The sequence below is a fragment of the Dromiciops gliroides genome, chromosome 1 (genome assembly GCF_019393635.1).
Source record: "Dromiciops gliroides isolate mDroGli1 chromosome 1, mDroGli1.pri, whole genome shotgun sequence".
Taxonomy (NCBI): Eukaryota; Metazoa; Chordata; class Mammalia; order Microbiotheria; family Microbiotheriidae; genus Dromiciops; species Dromiciops gliroides.
The window spans coordinates 73,917,600-73,944,737 of NC_057861.1; the positions used below are offsets into that span (position 1 = coordinate 73,917,600).

The window sequence follows — 27,138 nt, forward strand, 5'->3', positions numbered from 1 at the left end:
TCTTATTTCACAAGTCAGATTTTGATCAGGTAAAGTTAATATTAAGAGAAGACAGACTTTTAGTGAACCAAAATTTGCAGTAGAAATGGCCCTGAAATAAAAAAAAAGAAATGGCCCCGAGTCTTGAATAATAAAAATTTAATAAAAGGAAACAGAAATTCCCATAACTAAAGGGGAAAAAAATCATATAGCTATGATGAACCTACTTTCTCTGTCCAAGGTATCTAGGATAGGGCTAGGGCAAATTTTCCCTCCTCTGACCCTCCAGTAGGATAGAAGGAGAATAACTTCAATCCCTCAAATTTATTCTCTAACATAATTCTTCAATGGATCTTAACTGCAGCTGACATAGATACTGCTGCCAATCATACTTATCAACATTCAGAGCCATTTTAATAACTGGTTTATTATATACTGAACATGTTGTTCAGTCATGTCTAATTCTTCATGACTCCATTTGGGTTTTCCTTAGCAAAGATACTGGAGTGATTTGCCATTTCCCTTTCTAACTCATTTCACAGATAAGGAAACTGAAGTAAACAGGGTTAAGTGACTTTCCCATCCTCACACAGCAAGTAAGTGTTTTAGGCCAATTTAAATTCAGGTTTTCCTGTCCAAACCAAGAATTCTATCCACTCTGCCACCTAGCTGCCCACGCTGCACATAGTCCCATGATATACAAAAATAGTGTTCCATAAGCAATAGTTTAAGCAACTTTATATAGATTTTATTTATAAGGCAGGATGGTGACAATTGAATTTTATAGAAGGCAGAAGGAGAAGGTACAGATTAACAGACAATGTAAGGAAAAGAACTGTATCAGGTAAAATTATAAACTTGTCAGAAAACACTAGGGATAAAACTGGAATTCACAGACTAACCAGAACCATTAACCCCTGAACAAGTTATTTGACATCTTAAATGAAGAGAAATAATAAAATTGAGCCATAAATTCTCTTCTCACTAACCAGCTAAATCATCTGAGCTAAAATTTGGTGTCTCGGCTAAATTCTGCAAGCTCTAGCTAGTGATGTGATGTGCTATCTCAAGCAAATGGTGGCAATACTAAAATTCCCTTAAGACACAACACAGAGTACATTACAAGGGCTGATAGTGACTGTGGCAGATCACACTGGCCTTGGGATTCTGCAGGCAGTAGCTCAGATTTACCCTAATTTGAACATACTCTATTAAGTAACTGCTGTGTTGTTCACATTATCAGCTGGAATAACTTTGCTCTACTGGTTTCATGTTTATTGACTTTGATTTGTTGGTTTTGTTTTCATTGAAACAAGTGGGTATAATTATGCAGAGATGTCCTTGAAAATATGTAATAATTTTCGTCACAGCTTTGTACCCTCTTTCATCTACCCCATGGGGTGCAGATTACAGTTTGGAAAATTCTGCTTTGACAGATGAGTTCATCAGTGTTGTCATAAGAAAATTTTGATTTCCTCTTATTTATCTTTATTATTTGGGTTTCAGGGCCACCACAACTGATTAGGAGGTACTTTGGTTGGCTGAAGCCTATTTCACAGGATATTAATATGAAGTTAAGGCCTCAGATACTCCTGAGATATGAAGTCAAAATGAAGTCAAGTCTCCCCCAAATAATTTAACTTGCTTTATTTGTTGAAGGACTCCAACTGGTTCTAACTCTGTGTTTATATTTGTGGCATGTAAATCTTCCCTCTCCATTAACTCCTTGTAAATTTTAAATTTTGCAAACTTGGTTTTAATATGTAACTTGCCTTAGTTTACCTATGGCTAAAACTAGAAGATGTATGAGATTATGATTTTGTTTAATTCTTTCTATTTAACTTTTATAGACTAAGAAGATGTATAAGACTGCTATTTGATCAAAAATTATTTCTCTGGCTTTCTGACATAATTGATAACTATATAAGCCTTGTTAGAACCCTGATAGGGGTTCAGATTTATTTTTTTCCTAGCTCTGAACCTGCACTGAAGCATAAAAAATCCAAGTTTTAACCTCTGGAATCTCTGTGTGGAGATGGTGTTATTCAGCAGCAATTTACCTATCACAAAGAACTCAGTGGGAAGATTTTCCCATATTAGTGGATGAGGGTGTGACGTTCAAAACTAAATCTGTGGTCACCTTAAGTTAGAAGCTTTAGCACCAGTCTTTGGGCATTAAGCATTTATTAAAGTATATTAGAAGTTAGTAAAGATAGAACACGTGGAGTTCAGAATGTTAAGAAGAACCCTATCTACCCTAGATTGCAGAATGGATTCCTTATTTTCCTTTCCTTCTGCCACCAACCCAAGGTTCTGGAATGAAAAGAGGCCAGAATGAGGGAGTCAGTCTCCCTTCATACTTCCTATCTCCTATCTGGAAGGGGCCATCCTTCAAGCTGATTGGTTGAGCTTGGTCTCATGTTGATGTGGTAGTCCACAGCCTCTGAGAACAACACTCCCACTCAAGGCTAGCCAGGTGTGCCTCTATTTAATCAACCTTAAGTAGGTTCTCAGTCAGTCTCACCCAATTCAATCAATTCCAAATCAATCTTCAGGTGGGGCCCCTGGGCCTCTGCCAAATCCCATTATTTTCTCACATAGGATAAAAAAGAACTGGTGATAGGATCAATTATAATTCAATCCAGTTCAATATTTGCATGTATTCCATTCAATTCAACAACCATCCATTACTTTGTCATAAAAAAGCAATCCTCTCTGACTGTTCCCTTGAATTGGAGTTGGACAGGACCTTTGCAGTTATTTGCTCTGAGCCCCTAATTTTACATACGAGGAAATTGAGGTTTGGAGAGGTTAAGTGACTTGTCAAGATCACACAGGTAGGGGCAGCTAGGTGGCGCAGTGGTTAGAGCACTGGCCCTGGATTCAGGAGGACCTGAGTTCAAATCTGGCCTCTGACTCTTGACACTTACTAGCTGTGTGACCTTGGGCAAGTTACTTTACCCCAATTGCAGATCACACAGGTAGAGGGCAGCTGGGTAGTGCAGTGGATAGAGCATACGCCCTGGATTCAGGAGGACCTGAGTTCAAATCTGGCCTCAGACACTTGACACTTACTGGCTGTATGACCCCTCCAAAAAAAAAAAAAAAGATCACACACGTAGAAAGATAGCAGAGTCAGGATTCTAATCTGTTCACTGACTCAAAATCCAACACTTTTCCATTATGATATGCTTCTTTGTGTACAACTTCAAGGCTTTCGCAGATCATAGAAAAAGAGAATGTCAAAGGCAAAAGGAATCACAGAGGTCATCTAGTCCAGCCTATAGGAAGCCCATCTGCAACATATTCGACAAAGGGTTAGCTGGCCTGCACGGGAAGACCTATTGTGAGTGGGAGTCTACTACCTCTGAGGACAGCCCACAGTACTTCTGGATAGCTTTCATTATTAGGAAGCTTTTCTTTATTATGATCCCTTGCTTTTCAAATTTCCCTAGAGTGCTGTCAGTGGTTATCTAACTTAAATAGAATTGGATCTCTGCTGCTTCCATATTGACTTAGAAAACCACAGATGAACATTTTCTGTGTTGTATTGTATTTTTATTTATTTTGTTAAATATTTCCCAACTACATTCTTTTTTTTCAAAACAGAACAGGATTTATTTTAAGAAGAATGAACTTAAAAAAAAAAACCACAAATAGGATCAGTAGGATCAAGGGAAAGGAAATACAATGGGGAAAGGGAAATTATAATACCTGAAAAAATACCACCACCCAGGAGTCAGCTGAAAATACACAGCAGTCCCAATTACATTCTTTTTTTTTTGTTTTGTTTTCGGGGCAATGGGGGTTAAGTGACTTGCCCAGGGTCACACAGCTAGTAAGTGTCAAGTGTCTGAGGCCGGATTTGAACTCAGGTACTCCTGAATCCAGGGCCGGTGCTTTATCCACTGTGCCACCTAGCTGCCCCCCAATTACATTCTAATCTGGATCCTCACTCTCACTAACTTTTTTGGGAGGGAAAGGAGGTATAGTGGTAGTGAGTTTGGCACCTTTGGGTAGGATCTGTCCGTTGTCTCCCAAAACTCTCTCTTATATCATAATTATTTCTTGTTATACACACACACACACACACACACACACACACACACACACACACACACCCCAAGAGAGAGCTGGGTGCTAACCATTTGCTAACCATTTATTAACACACCTTTGGATGTGATTCCTGAGGGGCTGTCAGTAACCTTTGAAACACTATGAGAATGAAAGAAATATTATAGCACAGGGGATGGATAAATACTGTCTCAAGTTTCAACACAGGGAAGAGAGTGTGGTCTTTGAAGTGAGTTTCACTTTGATTCCTGGAAAATTCCTAGAGTATAATTATTTTTAAAATTTTTATTTTTTGATATTTTGAACTTGATGAATTCCAGCAAATACAAGCACTTCTGCATGCAAAGACTAGAAAGGAGACTACACAAGACACTGTGAATCTCTACCCTATACAGCTTGACTCTTTTTTTCTTGAATGTATAACCTGGTTTCTAGCCAAGGCTGGGTATTTTGCATAACTTTTTCCCAGTGTTGGATAGAATGCTGATACAATGCTTAATCAAGAGCTTTGGAGAGGAGAAATGGTCTTGTTTTTCTCCTATGAGAGGGGACATGCTTTGTTCCAGTCTTTCTCTGGGACCAACTCCAGACACGTGCTAACTAATAATGAATGTTAGAGGGAAGATACAAATGGATCTTAATAGACTAAAATGATGGGTCAAATCTGCCAAAATATTAGGAGACATCCTGTTTTCCAGAGCTAAGACCCAGCAAGCAAGCTGTGCCCTGAGCTTGACAAAACATCAATCCTTTGTGCTCACTCTCTGGATGATCTCACCCTCTGGCAAAATCACATACTTTTTGTATTGCTTTGACAAGCACCAGGTGTTCTCTGAGCTTGGACAAGTACTCATGAAGTCCTGCTCTGAAACAAACTTGTCACATTCTTGCTGTTACCCTTCATTGTCAGGGCTACAGCTCACTGTGTAGCCACTAGTATAGATATTGAGATCTCTCCCCACTGCCTTGGGCCTCTCCCCCTCCTCACCCTGCCCCCAACCATGGGAGCGAGGCTCCAGCACATGTGTCTATAGCTGCTCCTTGCTTGTAAGCTGTTTTCCTCACTTTGAAATTAAACTTCTCTCTGATTCCTGACTCTCCTGTCTCTAGCCTAGTCTGTTCCGCTCCAGTCACAGGTTAGAGGTTCCACCCGATTGACAAATATAATAAGATGGAATAAACATTTTAAAAAATGTTTAGTTCCGGGGCAGCTAGGTGGCGCAGTGGATAGAGCACCGGCCCTGGAGTCAGGAGTACCTGAGTTCAAATCCGGCCTCAGACACCTAACACTTACTAGCTGTGTGACCCTGGGCAAGTCACTTAACCCCAATTGCCTCACTAAAAAAAAAAAAAAGTTTAGTTCCAAATTCTCTTCCTCCCTCCCACTTAGTGGATAAAGTGCTAGACCTAGAGTTAGGAAGATCTGAGTTCAAATGTGACAGATACTTAATAGCTGTGTGACCCTGAGCAAGTCACTTACCCTTGTTTACCTTTATCCACTGGAGAAAGAAATGGTGAGCCACTCCAATATCTTTTTTTTTTTAATTTTTATTTTTTTTTAGTGAGGCAATTGGGGCTGGAAGGGTAGATTAGAGCCAGACATGAAGAATTTAAAATGCAAAAAGAGGGGAATTTGCTAGTGATCCCAGAGGTAATAAGGCAGTTCTAGAATTTATTCACACATGGTTAAATGTGTCCTTTACAACTCTCACTTTGGCAGCAGTGTGGAAAGCAGAACGAGGAGACAGTGAGATTAGGAGGCTATTGTAGTCCATTCTCCATTCAGCTGTCAAAGTGAGTTTCCTCATGTGCAGGGATGACCCCTACTCCGTAAACTGGTAACTCCTGATCACCTCCAGGATCAGCTACAAAACCCTCCATTTGGCATTAAAAGCCCTCTGTAACCTGGCTCCCTCTTATCTTTTCTACCTTCTTAGACTGCACTTCCTGACCTGTCTTTGATCCAGTAACGCTGCCTCCGCATCTTGGCCTCCCTAGCTTCTTTCTAGTCCTAGCTAAAATTCTGGTTTTTACAAGATCCCCTGTAATGTTAGTAGCTTCCCTCTGTTAGTTCTCTCTTAATTTATTATCTGTCTTATTTGTATGTCATTTTTTGCATGTTATCTCCCCTATTAGACCATGAGTTCCTTAAGATCAGGGACTGTTTTTCGCTTCTTTGTATCTCTAGCACTTAGCAAAGTACCTGACACATAGTAGGTGCTTAACAAATGTTAATTGCTGACTGACTATTGCAGTAGTCCAGGTGAGAGGATGCAGGCATGAACTAGGGTGGTTGTCCTGCTGCATGGAAAGAAGGGGATGTATCTGACAGTGTATACAGCATTCCATCTTGTAGTCCACTACTTCTCAAATGAGAGGAGGAAACCAAAATTGGTCATTGCAGTTTATCTGAATTGAACTCCTTGGGGTATATGTCTGGTAGTGGATTCACAGAGTCAAAAAGTAGAAAGAGTTTTAGTGATTTGCATCATTCTAAATTGTTTTCTGGAGGGTTGAACCAATTCAAAGTTACTCCAATAATGTTTTGGCATACCTATCTTCTCATAGCCCCTACAACATTGACTTTAGTATCTCTGTCTTTCCCTCACTGAGACACGCATTTCATGTGATAAAGAATCTTTTTAAGGAGAAAAAGAGGAAAAAAACACAGGAAAATCAACCAATACATTAAAAAAGTCTGCATATTTGTACAAGGTTCCACACTGGTAGACCTCTCTTCTACCTCTGCAAAGGAAGGGTGTGTGTATGTGTGTGTGTGTGTGTGTGTGTGTGTTGTATCTTATAATTTTTTTTCTTTGGAGTCATTCTTGCTTTTTGTAATTTTGCAGCATTAACTTTTTTTTAGATCAAAACAGTTTGGCAGATGCATTAAAGAAACAATGGGGGCAGCTAGATGGCGCAATGGATAGAGCACCGGCTCTGGAGTCAGGAGGACCTGAGTTCAAATCCAGTCTCAGACACTTAACACTTACTAGATGTGGGGTCCTGGGCAAGTCACTTAACCCCAATTGCCTCACACACACACACAAAAGAAACAATGAAGGAGGCAGTCTTGAACCTGGGTCTTTCTCCCTTCTGCATCACAGAATAATTCATGACACTACAGATGTGCAACATTTACTTCCCATTTTTTAGTGGTGGTGGTTCTTTCCATTTTACATTGTTATAGTCATTATGTATATTGTTTTATTGGTTCTACTTCTTTCACTCTGTATCAACTTATATCTTTTCATACCTCTCTGTATTAATCACATTAGTCATTTCTTAAAGCATAGTTTTGTTCCATTCCATTACAAACAATAACATTCTGTTATACTCATGTACCACAATTTGTTTAGTCATTCCCCAATTGATGGACATCTACTTTGCTTTCAGTTTTTTGCTGTCATAAAAAGTAATGCTTGGGGTGGCTAGGTGGCGCAGTGGATAAAGCACCGGCCCTGGATTCAGGAGTACCTGAGTTCAAATCCAGCCTCAGACACTTGACACTTACTGGCTGTGTAACTCTGGGCAAGTCACTTAACCCCCATTGCCCCACAAAAAAAAAAAAAAGTAATGCTATAACTATTTTGGTGGATATGGGTATTTTCTTATCAATGATGTCCTTGGGGAATATGCCTTCTTGTTGTTCTTTGTTTTCCAAGAAGACCAATAACACCATGATTGGGTGATGTCTTGGATACGAACTGGATTTAAGTGAGACAGAGTTGCACAAAGTCAGCAGCCATACCTTGATAAACTGTCTCAGCAGGCAGATTAAACCAGTTTGAGGATAACCAATAGACCACATACTCATTGGTGAGTTAGAGAAATGTCTACCCCAAGCATGTAAAGACTTCTGGAGGAATGGGAAGATGAGAACAATTTGTTCAATGATCATGAAGGCAGCTGAAGTAGGTGCTGTGGAGAAATGCTTAGAACTTGGTCAGATATTGAAGAATCCAAGATCATCTACCACATCCTGGGCTATCACCAGTCATCCTGACTTCATCTTGCCACCAGACTTTAATGACTCTGTAAGGGAGAGTGAGGCTGACGACTGTGCTTAAATCCAATTCACACTGAGTCATTGGTCCTCTTTGAAAAATGAAGCACAAACAACAACATGCCTCTGAACAGATCATGCCACCTTCATTTCCCCCTTCTCTAACCTATCTTCCTACCAGATACCCCTTTTATATAAATATTCCCTGTGTATACATTTTTTTTCATTCCTTGGCTCATTTCTCTTCAAGGGTTCCCTATTGCCTTCACAGTAAAGTTCAAATCCAACTAGCATTCAAGATCCTCCATAAACTGATGATGCCTGTTATGTCCACTTTTATTTCATTATATTCCCTTCTACATATCCTATACTCCAGCCAAATAATTACTCAATATTCCTCACTTGGGTGCAACCAAGATGGAGGAGATAAGACAGAGACTCACTTGAGTTCTCCCAAATTCCCCTCCAAACACTTTTAAGTAATGCCTCAAAATAAAATCTGGAGCAATAGAACCCACAAAATAGCAGGGTTAAACAATTTTCTAGCCCAAGACAACTTAAAAGGTAGGCAGGAAAGGTCTAACACAACAGGGTAAAAGTGAAATGCATGCTATGCCAGCTCAGGTGGCACCACAGTAAACCAGGAGCAGGGGATGGGATGATTGACCTAGTAGTGGCAATGGCTGCTTCCAGAGCTCTCAGTCCACAGATGGTAAGGGGATTGGACAGATGATCAGAAGGGGATTTCAGGTGTCTCTTTGCTGGCACTGGGTGCAGGACTGTGTTGCACTGCACATACTCAGATTCAGGTCACAGTTTCAGGGTGAAGAGGAACACTAGCACACCAGAACTTATGGATGCAGGGGAGTGAGGATCCTGGTCATAGTTCCAGGGCAGTAAACAGTGCTTGTGGTTGCTCACAGACCAGAGCACAGGCCAGGAGAGTAGTAAACACATCTCTCCTGAGATCATACCACCTTGAAAGAACTGAAAGCTTATAGATTCCTTCCCCTACCTAACTCTGAAACAGCTGCACAAAAAACATGAAGCCTGGGATAGTGCCCCCTCAACCCTGGGAACAGAGCCCAACTTTAATATAAAGCTAAAAGTTAAAATGTAGTTTAGGAAAATGAACAAACAGCAAAAAAAAGATCCTGACCATAGAAAGTTACTGTGGTGACAGGGAAGACTAACTCAGAAGATAACAACGTCAAACTGCTACAGCCAAAGCCTCAAAGAAAAATGTGAGTTCATGTCAGGCCATGGAAGAGTTCAAAATGGATTTTAAAAATAAAATAAGAGAGGCAGAGGAGAAATGGGGAAAGAAATGAGAGTGATACAAGAAAAATCATGAAAAAAGAGTAAATATCTTGGTAAAGGAGGCACCTTAACACCTTAAAAAACAGAATAGGCCAAATGGTAAAAGAGGCACAAAAATCCAATAAAGAGAAGAACAGCTTACAAAGCAGAATTGGTCAACCAAAAGAGGATAGACTCAACATTCCCCACTTATATATCGTGCTTTGCTAATTCTGTTCTAGATGTTTAGAATTCCACAGATGAGAGGGTTCATACAGGAGAGAAATCATATAGTGGTGATGAATGTGGTAAAACCTTTAGACAGCGTTCAAGTCTCAGATAACACTAGAAAATTCACACTAGAAAGTAACTTAATATGATGCCTGGGAAGTCTGCATCATGTCTGTAGTTTTATGACTGTGCATAATATGACTGTGCCTATAGGAGCAAAACCACTTAAGAAGTTCCATCCCTCAGGGACTGAGCCACTGTCCTCTGAAATGCTCTGTACTGAGCACCTCTTCCTCCTCTAATGCCATGACCATACCTATCCTTCTCCCCAACCCCCTACAAAAACTATCCTTACTAAATATTTTTTATGTAATTAAAAAGAGAAATCTTTTTGGGGGGGGGCGGGCAATGAGGGTTAAGTGACTTGCCCAGGGTCACACAGCTAGTAAGTGTCAAATGTCTGAGGTCACATTTGAACTCAGGTCCTCCTGACTCCAGGGCCAGTGCTTTATCCACTGTTCCACCTAGCTGCCCCACTGATATTTATTAAATAAAGATAATGATGATTCATTACCTTTGAAATAGTAAGCAAATATCTTGACTCAAAGCAAAATGCCTAAGAGGCCATGCTTCCTAGTTTTCTCTTGCTCCACCAGTAGCCCCACTCTGTTCCATTAAGAGTGCCCTTGGGGGCAGCTAGATGGCACAGTGAATAGAGCACTGGCCCTGGATTCAGGAGTACCTGAGTTTAAATCTGGCCTCAGACACTTGACACTTACTAGCTGTGTGACCTTGGGCAAGTCACTTAACCCCAATTGCCTCACCAAAAAAAAAAAAATTAAAAAAAAAAAGAGTGCTCTGGGGCAGCTAGGTGGTACAGTGGATAAAGCACTGGTCTTAGATTCAGGAGAACCTGAGTTCAAATCCACCCTCAGACACTTGACACTTAACTAGCTGTGTGACCCTGGCAAGTCACTTAACCCTCATTGCCCTGAAAAGGAAAAAAGAGTGCCCTGTGATCTCTGTGCTTACCTCTTACTAGACCACACTCCCAGGGGGACACAGATTTAATTTCTCTGACACCTGCTAGCTCTTACTGGTTTCTCCAAAGAGCACACAAAGAACTCTGGGAAATTTAGATTTGAATCCCAGTTCTGACTGCTGCTGGACGGATCTCTGAGCCTCAAATTTCCTCATCTATAAAATAAGGATAGTACCTGCACTATATACCTCTTAGGCTTTTGAGGGAAATGCTTTATTAACCTTAAAACACTCACTATAATGAGAATCTCCAAGCATTTAAGTGCCTAGTGTGTGCTGGTTAGGAGGCTATTGCAATAGAACTGATGAAAGAGCATAAGCATACATGTAAATTCATCTACTGACCACCTACTTTGTGCAAGATATTGTAAGGGGATAGGAAGAAAAAAATACAGAACTTAGATCAGTAGAGGAGATAAGACATGTATGTGTAGCTATAATACTAAGTATGCTGTGAATGTGCATTAAGAAAATTCAGTCTTGGGGAGAAAAACTACTTCTAGTCTTGGTGAACAGGGAAGGCATACTGGTCCCTGATACTTGGCACTGGCACAAATTCCAAAATAACCCAGATATGTAGGTCACTACAAAATTCCACTTAACCTTCAATCACACTTGTTGCAAACAAGATCCTAGTTCTCTGCTCTGCTTTTTAAGTTGTTCTTGTGGCTCATATTCTAGCAAAGGGGAGATACTTTGATTACATGGTCCTCCCTCCCCCAGATGCTGGCCTCAGCCAGGCCTCTCACTGGTACCTCTTCCCTCCTCCTATCTCCCTAAGAGGTCTCCACCCCAAGACCCAATCCTTAGGGATGTAACCCACTTGAACTTGTTCTTCAATGATGAACAAATCCCCACCCCTGTCATACCCTCCCCATCCCAGTGATTCTGTATCCCAGGCTGTCATTATTCAAACTCCATTTTCTACCTCCTCTTTCTTACTCTCTACCCCTTCATGCTCCCCTCACCCCCACCCCCATTCCACCCCCACAATATCCCACTCTAATGTTGCCACCCCTCCCCCTTCTCCCCACATGTAATAAACATGCTTTCATCTTATTTATCTATCCATTTATTTACTTATATATTTACTTATTCATTCGTTCATTCATTCATTTATTTTTCAGGGCAATGAGGGTTAAGTGACTTGCCCAGGGTCACACAGCTAGTAAGTGTCAAGTGTCTGAGGCCAGATTTGAACTCAGGTCCTCCTGAATTCAGGGACAGTGCTTTATCCACTGTGCAACCTAGCTGTGCCCCCCCCTTTCATCTTAAACCTCATTCTTTCCTACTCTTTCCATCTTCTTGTACTCACTGAACTTGTCCCCTTCCTGATGACACTGCTTCCCTACCTAGCCTTTCCAGAACTGGTTGTATTTTCATTACATTCATTACATCATTCCTGAGGTGGGGGAATCAAAATACCACTTATTCTCCTTGGCATTTCTAAGTCTCTCTCTCTCTCTCTCTCTCTCTCTCTCTCTCTCTCTCTCTCTCTCTCTCTTTCTCTCTCTCTCTCTCTCTGTATCTCTGCAGTCACTTAGTAACCTCTTCTCCTTTGAGGTTCACTCAATCCATATATACCACCCAATCAAGATCCTCATAGCTGTTCTCTACTAACCTCCAGGATTCTCCTTTCTTCAATGAGTTCAGTGCCTCTTGGCTCATAATCTTTCTTTCCTCCCCAACTCCAGCCTTCAAATTAGGGGACTTCAACATACATACAACATATGAACACCCTAATGCCCCAGTTCCTCAATTTATACATTTCCTATGACCTCCTCACCCGACTTGAGCTGCACACAGAGATCTTGCCATCAACCACAAGTGTTCCACATGTATATTTATGAAACTGAAATTCCCTTATTTGATCATAATCTGTTGTCATTCCATTTCTCTGCCTTGCATCCCCTAACCCTGTACTTCATCCTCACTGTGACATCCTCAACACCCCAATTCTTTCTCAAGCCATCACCCCTACATTAGCTACACTCTCCTTTATTTCCTATCTTGACCTCTTCGTGAATCAGTTCAGCTTTACACTGCCCTCTGATCCTTCATCTTTTTGCTATGGCCAGTCTTGACCTTTCAAGCCTCAGTCTTGGATTACTCACATCATCCACTGCCTTCACTCCTACTAGTGCTGGTGAACACACACACACACACACACACACACACACACACACACACACACACACATATATATATATATATGGAGAGAGAGAGAGAGAGAGAGAGAGAGAGAGAGAGAGAGAGAGAGGCAGATATACCCAGATGGGAGAAAGTGAAGTTGGTAACTTTGCACAGCCCTCCCTAATTTATATCCAATTCATTGCAAGTCATATCATTTGTCATGGTCCTCTTTGATAATGAAGGACAAACAACATCCCACTCACCACAGTGTCTTTTCCAAATCTCTTCATTCCTCCTCAAGCCTCCCATGACTTCCTCCTCTACTTCTCCAGACAAGAACTTTGCCATATATTTCACTGAAAAAAATTGAAGCCATTAGCCGAGATTTCTGTCTTCTTCCTCATCTGCTATCACTCAGATGTCTTCTGTAACTATCTTCTTCACCTGTCCCAGATGAAGGGGTGGTCCTTCTTGCAAGGGCACACCCCTCTGCAAAAATAAGTAATCCTATTTCATCCTGTCTTCTTCAGCAGATTGTACCCTCTATCATCCTTACTCTCTCACTAATCTTAAATCTCTCCCTGTCTACTGCGACCCTACTGTCTACAAACATGCTCAGGATTCAAAGGTCCTAGGAAAGCTATAGAAACAAGAATTGTGACTTCTACAAACACGCCCCATCCTCAAAAAAGCCCTTACTTGATCCATCCATCCTCACGAGCTATTGTCCTTTATAGTGTCTTGTGGCTTATCTCCTTGAAAGGGCTTCCACAATTAGTGCCTCTGCTTCCTCTCCTCTTGCTCTCTTAACTCTCTACAACCCAGCTCCCAACCTCATCATTCAACTAAAACTCTGCAAACTTTCCAAATCTCTTAATTGCTGAACTTAATGGCCCTTTCACAATCATAGTCCTTTTTTGGCCTCTCTGCAGCCCTTGACTCTTTATTTCACCCTATTCTCTTTGATACTTCCTAGGCTTTTCTGACAATAATCTCTCCTGGTCCTCCTCCTCCTCAGGCTGTCTGATCTCTCTCTCTTTTTTTAATTGGATCTTCATCCAATTTACACCTACTAATTGTGGGTGCCACCCAAGGTTCTGGACTGGGTCCTCTTCTCTCTATGTACTACTTTATTTAATGATCTCTTCAGCTCCCATGGATTTAATTATCTCCATGCTGATGATTCCTAGATCTACTTATCCTGCCCTAACATCTCACCTAAACTCCAGCCTCACTTCCTCAACTGCCTATTGGACATCTCAAACTGGATGTTTTGTAGACATTTTAAACTGGTATCCAAACTAGAGGTCATCTTTCTCTTCAAGGCCTTCCCCTTCTTAACTTTTCTAGTACTGAGAGCACCACCATCTTGCCAGTTATTCAGTCTCACAATCTAGTTGTCCTCAACTCCTCACTCACCTTCCATATTCAATCAGTTGCCAAGTCCTATCAATTCTACCCTTGTAACATCTCTTGTATACACCCTGACACTGTCACTACCCTAGTGCAGGCTAGCACCTCATGGGCTATTGCAATAGTCTGGTGATTGGTCTCCCTGGATTTTCCTAAAGCAAAAGCATCTCTCTCTCTCTCTCTCTCTCTCTCTCTCCTCTCTCCTCTCTCCTCTCTCTCCCCCTCTCTTTCTGTTCATGCATGCACACATACACTTAGCATGTCATTGCAGTTACTATAAGTTCCAAGTGTCTTTTAGTGTTTACATTTATATTATTATAGTGTATATTGTTCTATTTCTGCTTAATTTGCTCTGCATCAGTTTTTATGTCTTCTCATATTTCTCTGAATCCCTATTTGTCATTTCTTAAGACATTAAATTCACATATCACAATTTGTTTAGCTATTCCCCAACTGATTGGCATCCACTTTGTTTCCAGTTTTTTGCTATCACAAAAAAAGTGCTAGTATGAATATTTTGATGCTTTTGTTCTCCTGGATTGAGTTTGGCCATTATAATTAATCAGTGTGAATGACTTTTAGTTTTGTCTTAATTTAGATCATTCTTGTTATTTGTGTTCTGGTTCTGCTTACTTCAGTACATCAATTCATACAAGTTTTCCCATGTTTCTGTGAATTTTTCACATTCATCATTTCTTATGGCACAATAATATTCCATTCCATTTACATGCCACAGTTTGTTCAGTGGTTCTTCATGAAGTACACTGGATGCCTACCCTGATTCCTTGTCATATATCTGTTTGAGTTCATCTCACAATTACAATATATGAAATTCTAAATAAAAGCTCTAACCTTTCTTCTTGGCTGAACTTATTCTTTCAGAAGCTGCTGAGAGATAAAGAAATTTCCTAAAAGTTGCTGCATAAACATTATATGCCTTTTGCAGATTTCAAATAGAAAGAAATATGTGTATTATGTGCATATATCATTTATATGTGTGTAGATATAAATATATAATTGCAGTACCCTTTTTGGTTCAGCACTTTTGGATTTGTCACCCTTGCATTCCTGGGCCACAAGGCCTCTAGTCCAAACTCTCAAAGGGCCACATTTGGATAGGCCCCTTAGCTCTAAGGATGTAAAGATGACCAAGAAAGGGTGGTGGTTGTATTACAGACTGCAGCCCAAAGCCTTGAATGAAACAGGCTTCAAGAATTTCAACCCTACGTCTAACTGTTCATGTTTTAATCAATCATTGCAAAAAAAAAAATAAGGTGGACAGAGCCAAATATCCCTCTCATGCTGTTTTCACCCCATAAGCTGATCCAGAGATGTTGGTAGCCATGTGACCACCAATGACTAGCATGGAGTACTCAAGGAAGCTTTATGGAAAGGTAGGATTTGAGCTGGGCTTTGAAGCCATGGATTCATTCATTCAACAAACATTTAATAAGCACCAACTTTATATAAAGTACTGTGCTTGGGTCATAAGGACAAAAATAAAATTCTTTGGGTCTTCAAGGAATTTAAATTCTACTGGTGGGGGCAGGGGAATACCATGTATACAGGGATAAGTATATACAAGATAATTTGAGGAAGGAGATAATTGACTGGGTAAATTAAGCAAAGTTTCAAAAAGAAAATAATGGCTAATCTGAGCCTTGAAGGAAAATAAAATTTCTGGTAGGAAGAGGTGAGGAGGAAGTATGTTTTAATTGGGTGGGATAGTTTGTGCTAAAATGAAGGCAAGAAATCGAATTCCAAGTTCGAAGGGCAGCAAGGAGTTCAGTTAGGTTGGAACATAGGATGCATGAATGGTTACAATTTGAAATAAAGCTGAAAAGGGAGATAAGAGCCAGATTGTAGAGGGCTTTCAAAATAAGACAGAGTTTGTATTTTATTCTAAAGGCAATAGAGAAACACTGTAAGCTTTTTAGCATGGACTGACACTGCCAGACCCTTACTTGCTTTAGGGAGATTATTTTAAATATCTGTATGGAGGATAAGTTGAAGAAGAGAAAGACAGCAAGCAAAGCTAATGAAGAAGTTGGTACAATAGACTAGCTAAGAGGTGATAAGAACCTGACAAAGGACACATTTTGGATAGATTGTGGTAGGGGTGAATGGTGTGAGAAAATTCAGTAAAAAAGGAATGCACTGATATGGGAAGGGAACAGTAAATAGAACAGTCTAGTTGGAGCAAAGAGGGTTCATATTGAGGAATAACTGACATTTATAGTTATGTGGGTCTCAAAACATCTCTATGAGGTAGATACCACAGATATTGCTATGTACATTTTACAAAGGAGAAAACAGTAATTGGGGTTAAGTAACCTCACAGTCACAAACCTAGTAAATGTCAAAAGGGAAATTTGTATTCAGGTGTCTCTCACTTCAAGTGCAAGAATGAAATTTGGTTGCTACACTAATTCAAGATGAGGACATTTGGTTGTTCTTATAAAATTAGAATTGAGCCAAGTCCTGATCCCTTTTCCCCCCCAGCCATACTCTCATTCATTCCTTCATTCCAATCTTTCTTATTTCAAATCCTGATACTCGTACACACTAATTTCTCTTAATATTTTTCAGATCAACATACCAGATTGCTCCACTGGGTTTGGGAACATTGATAAACATATGGTCAGGCACCTGCCCTATGCCCCATACATTTGTGCCTGAGGTCCTTGATGGCAGGGACCACATGGTATCTTTCTTTCCCCTATAGTGCCTCACATAGTGCCTTATAGGGGCTCAATAAATGTCACTGACTGACAAAAAAGATGAAAGCATAAAAAACCCTGAGATTTCATATTTATGGAAATGAGGAATCTGGGTAAGAAAATTATGAGGGAAGATGATTCAGTTCAAAGGTTGATCTATAATCACTCTATGCACTCTGCTCCTCTACTTCCCCTATCTTCTATCTGCTTCCCTGCAGACCAGCTAGACTTCTGGGTCTTCTGAGAAAGAAAAATGTGGAAAAGGGTAGCCACTTCTTAGATGACATCATTTTCCAAATCAGATATGCAGGAACTTATTCTCCCAATTGCCTGTCTACATTTCCAGATTTCCAAGTGAACATAAAGTTAATATTGACTGAGGCAGTGCATTGGATGAGGGGCAAAAGGCATATGTGCTAAGTTGAGGATCAGTGCAATAAAGTCCCCTTGACTTAAAAGCACTTATGGGGTTCTTCCCTAGTTACTCCTTTGCCTCCTTTTCTAATCATAAATACAGCTAAAAAGTAAACAATAATTGAACATTATTCTGACCTATCCACAGAGAGTTAAACTGTGGCCCTGGAGTGGTCTCTGAGGCACAACAGGGAGTAGAGGCACAATGTGAGTTGAACAATTTTTTTGGCGAGGCAATGGGGGTTAAGTGACTTGCCCAAGGTCACACATCTAGTAATAGTCAAGTATCTGAGGTCAGATTTGAACTTAGGTCCTTCTGACTCTAGGGCTGGTGCTTTATCCACTGTGCCACCTAGCTGCCCCTGAACAATTTTTTAAAAGAATTTTTGAAAGATCTCACTCATAAGATTATACTTTTGCGTGAATTCTCCAATGATGAATAAGATTGGAGCTATGATTAAAAGCTTTTCCACATTCACTACATTCATATGGTTTCTCCCCAGTATGAATTCACTGATGTTCAATAAGTTGTGTTCTCTGTCTGAAGGTTTTCCCACATTCATTACATTCATAGGGTTTCTCTCCAGTGTGAATTCTCTGGTGTTGAATAAATGTGGATCTTGCACTGAAGGCTTTGCCACATTCACTACATTCATAGGGTTTCTCTCCAGTGTGAATTCTCTGGTGTTGAATGAGGTGTGCATTTTGACTGAAAGCTCTTCCACATTCATTACATTCATAGGATTTCCTTCTACTATGTATTGTCTGGTGTTGAAAATTATGTGTTCTCTGATGTTGATGAAGGTGTGAGCTCTGTCTGAAGGCTTTCCCACATTCACTACATTCATAAGGTTTCTCACCATTATGTGTTCTCTGATGTTGAATAAGGTTAGTGCTTTGCCTGAAGGCTTTCCCACATTCATTACATATATAGGGTTTTTCTCCTGTATGAATTCTCTGATGTTGACTAAGGTTTGAGCTCTGGACAAAGGCTTTTCCACATTCATTGCATACATAGGGTTTTTCTCCAGTATGAATTCTATGATGTTCAATAAGGATTGAGCGTTCACTGAAGGCTTTCCCACACTCATTGCATTCATAGGGTTTTTCTCCATGGCATTTTCTGTAATGTCGAATCAGGTTAGAACTCTGAATGAAAGCTTTCCCACATTTACCACAGTCATAGGGTTTCTCTCCAGTATGAATTCTCTGATGTTGAATAAGGTTAGAGATCTGAATGAAAGCTTTCCCACATTCATTACACTCATAGGGCTTCTCTCCAGTGTGATATCTTTGATGTCTAATAAGGTCTGTACTCCCTTTGAAGGCTTTCCCACATTCATTACATTCATGAGGTTTCCCTCCAGAATGAATTCTCTGATGTACATTAATGGTTGAATTATAATCGAAGAAGTTTCCAGATTCATTATATTTACATGCCTTTTCAGATATGTTATTAACATGTGAATTATATTTGAAGTTTTGGTTGTATGTATCACACTGATTGAGTTCTGCTCGTATAGGAAATCCTTTGTATGAAATAGTGTTTGAATTCAGATTATAGTTTCTTTCACATCTGTCATATTTCTGTCCTCCCTCTGCTATGGAGATTTTCTCCTGGATGATTAATATTGGCCTAAAACTACTCTCTTTGCAAAGAGATTTCTTCAATCTCTCCACAGTGTGGCTTCCTTCATCTCTCTGTAATATGGCCTCACTTTCCCAGGCTTCTTTAAGCCTCAGTCCCTTGGAAACATCCCTTGTGATTTTTTCTGCTTTCAACCATTGTGATTCCATTTCTTCTGAAATTTCATTTTTTAGAGATAGCTCTATGTTTTGAATCCTAGTTACACAATCTGAAATGATAAAATCAAAAGGAAAATGTCATCTGTTTTTTATTCTGGGACAAAAAAACCCTACTGGGTTAAGAAGATGAAAATCTATGTTAAAAATTATTTCCTAGGAATACATGATATTGAAATATTCTTGGATCAGTCTCACAATAGGGAAAGAGAGCAAGGACTTCAATAAAAAAGGTAACCACGGGGAATGAAGAAAGTTCAGGGTGGAAGGAGTTAAGAAATGAGAAAAGGGGGGGCAGCTAGATAGCGCAGTGGTTAAAGCACCGGCCCTGGATTCAGGAGTACCTGAGTTCAAATCCGGCCTCAGACACTTGACACTTACTAGCTGTGTGACCCTGGGTAACCCCAATTGCCTCACTAAAAAAAAAAAAGAAAAAGAAATGAGAAAAGGTCAGAAGCACAAAATAAACTAAGTCGTGGTAGAAATGGTGGTCACAGAGAACAAAAGTGATCTCAGAGATTGAAGGGAGTTCATGCAATAGAAATGGAAATGTATCGATGATAAATTTCATGTGTGAAGTAAAATTCTTAGGTAAAGACTAACCCTCATTGCCCAAGGAAAAAAAAAAGAATTTCCTTGGACAAATGAATCTTTGAGCTCTTGGTGGACCCAATTATCTACCATTACTATACATAGGGTATACATAGGGTGAGAAAAATAGTAGTATGGGGGGAAGGGCATGAAACCTAGAAGGTAGGGACCTAGAACAACTATTCCAAAAGAGAGAGATGAGAAAATGGATCTATGAAAAGGCTAAAAAAGATCAGGTCTGACTTTTCCTAAAGTATAATAAACACCAGGGATGACTATTATTTAACAATTTAAAGACTTCTTGCAATTTTAAACTTTACTTATTGATTAAATACTCAACCTTTTCCATATAGTTACTGGTAGCAATAACTCTTTTTTTTAGTAGCAATAACTCTTAAAAAATCTCAAGGGCTTTGTGTTTGCTTCAAGAAGAGGCAGGTAGGGTAAAGACTGTGTGAAACCATATTCCATTTCACAAAGGGCTTGGAAGGAGAAAATGTGGTTAGTAGTCAGAAGACACCAAAAGCTAGTCCTATGGGGCCATGGGGAAAAAAGAAAAGGATTAAGGGGGTTTGACCCAATGCTGAGACAAGTTTCCAGGGGTTTTAATGGGCAAGAAGCCTATATTGCTATAAAAGTAACCAAGAAAATAGGCTTAGTGAGGAGAAAATGAACAAATGTCAGAGATGGAAAGTGGGAAAGGTAGAGACAGGTAAACAAGGCCCTGGGATATGAACATTCAGATACTCCCAGGTGACTGGGAAAGGTTCTGTCTTAGTTTGAGGGCAGAAGAAGAGAAAATTGACACAAAATTCTTTTATTGAGTGGAACTCTTTAGTCTAAAAATTCTGGCTTTCTTCCTTTCCCATAATCCCATTCTACCATGGATAAGCTATAATATTTTCATTTCACCAAATGAGATAACATATGCAAAGTACTATATAAATTCTATATAGTTATCTAATCTAATATTTCATTTAAGTATTTTTTGTGTGTGTGTGAGGCAATTGGGGTTAAGTGACTTGCCCAGGGTCACACAGCTAGTAAGTGTCAAGTGTCTGAGGCTGGATTTGAACTCAGGTACTCTATCCACTGTGCCACCTAGCTGCCCCTGGGCTTGTCTCTTACTAGCTGTAAAAAAAAAAAAAAATCAGAGCAATGATGAAAAACCTCAAAATAGAAAAAAACCAACAGCACCAAAAACAAAAGAAATAGTATGGTTCATTCAGCATCTATACTCCACAGTTCTTTTTTTTTTCTTGGATTTGGAGATCCTCTTCTACCATGAGTTCCCTGGAACTCTTCTGTACCATTGCATTGGTGAGAAGAATATAGTCCATCACAGTAGATCAACACTCAATGTTGATGATACTGTGTACAATGTTCTTCTGGTTCTGCTCATCTCACTCATCATCAGCTCACACAAGACCCTCCAGGTTTCTCTGAACTCCTCCTGCTCATCATTTCTTACAGCACAATAGTATTCCATTGTATTCATATACCACAACTTGTCCAGCCATTCCCCAATTGATGGGCACCCCCTCAACTTCCAATTCCTTGCCACCACGTAAAGAGCAGCTATAAATATTTTTGTACATGTGGGTCCCTCTCCCCTTTCCATGATCTCTTTGGGAAAAAGACCCAAAAGTGGTATTGCTGGGTCAAAGGGTATGCACAGCTTTATCGCACTTTGGGCATAATTCCAAATTGCTCTCCAGAATGGTTGGATCAGTTCACAGCTCCACCAACAATGGATTAGTGTTCCAATTTTCCCACAGCTTCTCCAACATTTATTATTTTCCTTTTTTGTCATTTTAGCCAATCTGATAGGTGTCAGGTGGTACCTCAGAGTTGTTTTAATTTGCATCTCTCTAATCATTAGAGATTTAGAGCATTTTTTCATATGGGAATAGATAGCTTTGGTTTCTTCATCAGAAAACTGCCTGTTCATATCCTTTGACCATTTCTCAATTGGGGAATGACTTGGATTCTTATAAATTTGATTTAGTTCCCTATATATTTTAGAGATGAGGCCTTTATCAGAAGTACTGGCCACAAAAATTGTTTCCCAGATTTCTGCCTCCCTTCTAATTTTGGGTGCATTGCTTCTGTTTGTACAAAAAAATTTTAATTTAATGTAATCAAAATCATCCATTTTGCATTTTATAATATACTCTATCTCTTGTTTGGTCATAAACTGTTTTCCTTTCCAAAGATCTGATAGGTAGACTATTCTTTTCTCTCCTAATTTACCTATGGTATCACCTTTTATGTCTAAATCATGTATCCATTTTGACCTTATTTTAGTATAAGGTGTCAGATGTTGGTCTATGCCTAATTTCTGCCATACTATCTTCCAGTTTTCCCAGCAGTTTTTGTCAAATATTGAGTTCCTATCCCAGAAGCTGGAGTCTTTGGGTTTATCAAACACTACATTACTAGTGTCATTTACTACTGCGTTTCCTGTGCTCAGCCTATTCCATTGATCTACCACTCTATTTTTTAGCCAGTACCAGATAGTTTTGATGACTGCCGCTTTATAGTAAAGCTCCAGGTTTGGTACCACTAACCCACCTTCCTGTGAATTTTTTTTCATTATTTCCCTGGATATTCTTGATTTTTTGTTTTTCCAGATGAATTTTGTTATTATTTTTTCTAGCTCTATAAAATAATTTTTAGGTAGTCTGATTGGTATGGCACTGAATAAGTAAATTAATTTAGGCAGTATTGTCATTTTTACTATATTAGCTCTGCCTATCCATGAGCAATTGATATCTTTCCAATTATTTAGATCTGATTTGATTTGTGTGAAGAGTGTTTGGTAGTTGTGTTCATAGAGTTCCTGGGTTTGTCTTGGCAAGTAGACTCCCAAGTATTTTATATTATCTACTGTTACTTTAAATGGAATTTCTCTTCCTATCTCTTGCTGCTGGACTTTGTTGGTCATGTATAGAAATGCTGATGATTTATGTGGATTTATTTTATATCCTGCTACTTTGCTAAAGTTGTTAATTGTTTCAAGTAATTTTTGAGTTGATTCTCTAGGATTCTTTAAGTATACCATCATATCATCTGCAAAGAGTGATAGTTTTGTTTCCTCCTTGCCTACTCTAATTCCTTTAATTCCTTTCTCTTCTCTGATTGCTAAAGCTAACATTTCTAGGATAATATTAAATAATTGGGGTGATAATGGACATCCCTGTTTCACCCCGATCTTATTGGGAAGGCCTCTAATTTATCTCCATTGCATATAATACTTGCTGATGGCTTTAGGTAGATACTGTTTATTATTCTAAGGAAAGCTCCACCTATTCCTAAACTCTCTAGTGTTTTTATTAGGAATGGGTGTTGTACTTTGTCAAAAGCTTTCTCTGCATCTATTGAGATAATCATATGATTTTGGTTAGTTTTCTTATTGATGTGGTTGATTATGTTAATAGTTTTCCTAATGTTGAACCAGCCCTGCATTCCTGGTATAAATCCCACCTGATCATAGTGTATTATCCTGGTGATCACTTGCTGTAATCTCCTTGCTAATATCTTATTTAAGATTTTAGCATCAATATTCATTAGGGAAATTGGTCTATAATTTTCTTTCTCTGTTCTTGCTTTGCCTGGTTTTGGTATCACCACCATATTTGTATCATAAAACGAATTTGGTAGAACTCCTTCTTCACCTATTTTCCAAATAATTTGTATAGTATTGGAATTAATTGTTCTTTAAATGTTTGGTAAAATTCACCCGTAAACCCATCTGGCCCTGGGGATTTTTTCTTAGGGAGTTCATTAATGGCTTGTTCAATTTCTTTTTCTAATATGGGTTTATTTAAGGATTTTATTTCTTCTTCAGTCAACCTGGGCATTTTGTATTTTTGTAAATATTCATCCATTTCATTTAGATTGTCAAATTTATTGGCATACAGTTGGGCAAAAGAATTCCTAATTATTGATTTAATTTCCACTTCATTGGTGGTAACATCACCCTTTTCATTTTTGATACTGGTAATTTGGTTTTCTTCTTTCTTTTTTTAAATCAAATTAACCAATATTTTATCTATTTTATTGTTTTTTTCATAATACCAGCTCTTAGTTGTATTGATTAATTCTATAGTTTTTTTTGCTTTCAATCTTATTAATTTCTCCTTTAATTTTCAGGATCTCTAATTTAGTGTCTAATTGGGGATTTCTAATTTGTTCTTTTTCTAGCTTTTTAAGTTGCATGACCAATTCATTAATCTCCTCTTTCTCTTTTTTATTCATGTAAGGATTTAGAGCTATAAATTTTCCCCTAAGCACTGCTTTGGCTGCATCCCATAGATTTTGGTATGTTGTCTCATTATTGTCACTTTCTTGGATAAAGTTATTGATTGTTTCTATGATTTGTTGTTTGACCCATTCATTCTTTAGAATGAAATTATTTTAGTTTCCAATTGATTTTTATTCTACTTTTCCCTGGCTCTTTCTTACATGTAATTTTTATTGCATCATGATCTGAAAAGAATGCATTTACTATTTCTGCCTTTCTACATTTGACTATGATGTTTTTGTGCCCTAATACATGGTCAATTTTTGAAAATGTGCCATGTACTGCTGAGAGAAAGGTATATTCCTTTCTATCCCCATTCAATTTTCTCCAGACATCTATCATGTCTAAATTTTCTAGTAATCTATTCACCTCTTTCACTTCTTTCTTATTTATTTTTTGGCTAGATTTATCTAATTCTGAGAGGGGGAGATTCAGATCCCCCACTAGTATAGTATTGCTGTCTAATTCTTCTTGTAACTCATTTAATTTCTCCTCTAAGAACTTGGATGCTATACCACGTGGCGCATACATATTTAATATTGATATTACTTCATCATCTATAGTACCTTTAAGCAAGATGTAATTTCCTTCCTTATCTCTTTTAATGAGATCTATTTTTGCCTGTGCTTTGTCTGAGATAAGGATTGCTACGCCTGCTTTTTTTACTTTAGCTGAAGCATGATATATTCTGCTTTTACCTTTACTCTGTGTGTATCTCTATGCTTCAAATGTGTTTCTTGTAAACAGTATATTGTAGGATTCTGGTTTTTAATCCACTCTGCAATTCACTTCCGTTTTATAGCAGAGTTCATCCCATTCACATTCACAGTTATTATTACTGTCTATTCCCCTCCATTCTGTTTACCCCCTTTGTATTTCCCCCCCTTCTTTCACCCTATTCCTCCTCACTGACATTTTACTTCTTACCCCTGCCTCCCCCAATCTGCCCTCCCTTTTTATCACCCCCCTCTCTTTTCTTTACCCTTTTCTCCCTTGCTTTTGTCCTCCCTTCTATCAGTCCCCCCTTCCCCTTCCTCTTTTGCTTCCCTAAAGAATGAGTTAAGTTTCTTTATCCCAATGAACGTATATGTTATTCCCTCTTTGAATCAAATCTAATGAGAGTAGGGTTGAAACAATGTTCACCCCTCCTTTCTTTCCCTCTATTGTAATAGGTTTTTTTTCACCTCTTCATATGATATAATTCATCCCATTTCACCTCCCCTTTCCTCTCCTCCCCATAGACTCCCTTTTTAACCCCTTAGATTTTTTTTTTGTATCATCACATCAAAGATAATTTATATTTATACCCTCTGTGTACACTCCTTTCTGCCCAAATAGATTCACAGTTCTTAAGAGTTATGAGTGTTATCTTCCCATGTAGGGATATAAACAGTTTAACCTAATAGGGTAACCTTTTTTTCCCCCTCTGTTTACCTTTTTAAACTTCTCTTGAGTCTTGTATGTTGAGATCGAATTTTCTATTCAGTTCTGGTCTTTTCACCAGGAAAGATTGAAAGTCCCCAATGTCATTAAATATCCATCTTTTCCCCTGAAAGAGAATGCACATTTTTGCTGGGTAATAGATTCTTGGTTGCAATCCAAGCTCTTTTGCCTCCCGGAATATCGTATTCCAAGCCTTGCGGTCCTTTAATGTTGAAGCTGCCAGGTCCTGAGCAATCCTGACTGTGGCTCCATGATATTTAAATTGCTTCTTTCTGACTGCTTGGAGTATTTTCTCCTTCACCTGATAATTCTGGAATTTGGCTACAATATTCCTTGGAGTTTTCCTTTTGGGGTCTCTTTCAGGAGGTGATTGGTGGATTCTTTCAATGATGATTTTATCCTCTGATTCTATGATATCAGGGCAGTTCTCCTTAATAATTTCCTGGAATATGGTGTCTAGATTCTTTTTCTGGTCATGGCTTTCAGGCAGTCCAATGATTCTCAAATTGTCTCTCCTCGATCTGTTTTCCAGATCAGTTATCTTTCCAATGAGGTAGTTCACATTTTCTTCTATTTTTCATTCTTTTGATTCTGCTTGACTGATTCCTGGTGTCTCATGGATTCCTTATCTTCCAACTGTCCAATTTTAATTTTTAAGGAATTGTTTTCTTCAGTAAGATTCTGCACCTTTTTTTCCATTTGGCCAAGTGAATTTTTTAAGGCAGTGTTTTCTTCAATGAGATTCTGCACCTTTTTTTCCATTTGGCCAAATGAATTTTTTAAGGCATTGTTTTCTTCAGTGAAATTATGCACTTTTTTCCATTTGGCCAGTCAATCTTTGTGCTTCCTTTTCCAAGCTGCTGATTCTTTTTTCATAGTTTTCTTGTTTTGCTTTCATTTCCCTCCTCATTTTTTCTTCTACCTCTCTCAGTTGATTTTTTTTTTTTGGGTGAGGCAATTGGGGTTAAGTGACTTGCCCAGGGTCACACAGCTAGTAAGTGTGTGTTAAGTGTCTGAGGCCGGATTTGAACTCAGGTACTCCTGACTCCAGGGCCGGTGCTCTATCCACTGCGCCACCTAGCTGCCCCTTCTCAGTTGATTTTTAAAATCCTTTTTGAGCTCTTCCAGGAAGGCTTTTTGTTCTTGAGACCAATTAACTTTCCCTCATGAGGCTTCAGATGTAGGCAATTTGAGGGTACTGTCCTCATCTGAATTTGTGTTGGCTTCTTCCCTATTGATACAGAAGCTCTCAATGGAGAGGGCTCTTTTTTGCTTCTTACTCATTATTGCAGCTTGTTTGTTTATTTTTTAAGTTGAGGTCTGCTCTGGGGGCACCAGGGTCCCTGTTTTGGGCTTCTTGTGCAGGGGTATAGGTGTTGTGTGACCGGCTTTTTACTCTGAGGCCTTTATAGTGTGTGCAGTTTGTCCCCCTGCGCTTCCTGTCTGAGCGCACTCGGCCAGGTGCCTGATCCTGGCACCCGATCCTGGCGCCCGATCCCACCTGTCCCGTTCGTGGCCCTCCCGGCCAGTGCAGGTAGGTTTTTCCACTGTCCTTCTTGGCCACCAGATTTTTGAGCCAGGTTCCAGGGGCCTCAGTTGTTTGGCTGTGGCCCGCAGCTCCTGCTGACTTGCCCTGACCCCCTTGGCGCTGGGCTGCTTCCCTGCGCTGGGTCTCCCTTTTTCCC

At 39.3% G+C, this 27,138-nt stretch overlaps 1 long non-coding RNA gene across 1 annotated transcript in view; it reads right to left on the minus strand.

Moving 5' to 3' along the window:
* The window catches only part of LOC122749400, a 50,744-nt gene that overhangs the window by 18,038 nt on the left and 5,568 nt on the right, over positions 1-27,138 (minus strand). Inside the window, exon 4 of the long non-coding RNA XR_006355676.1 lies at positions 13,027-13,119. This is a non-coding gene — a long non-coding RNA (uncharacterized LOC122749400). The remainder of the gene's footprint in view (positions 1-13,026; positions 13,120-27,138) is intronic.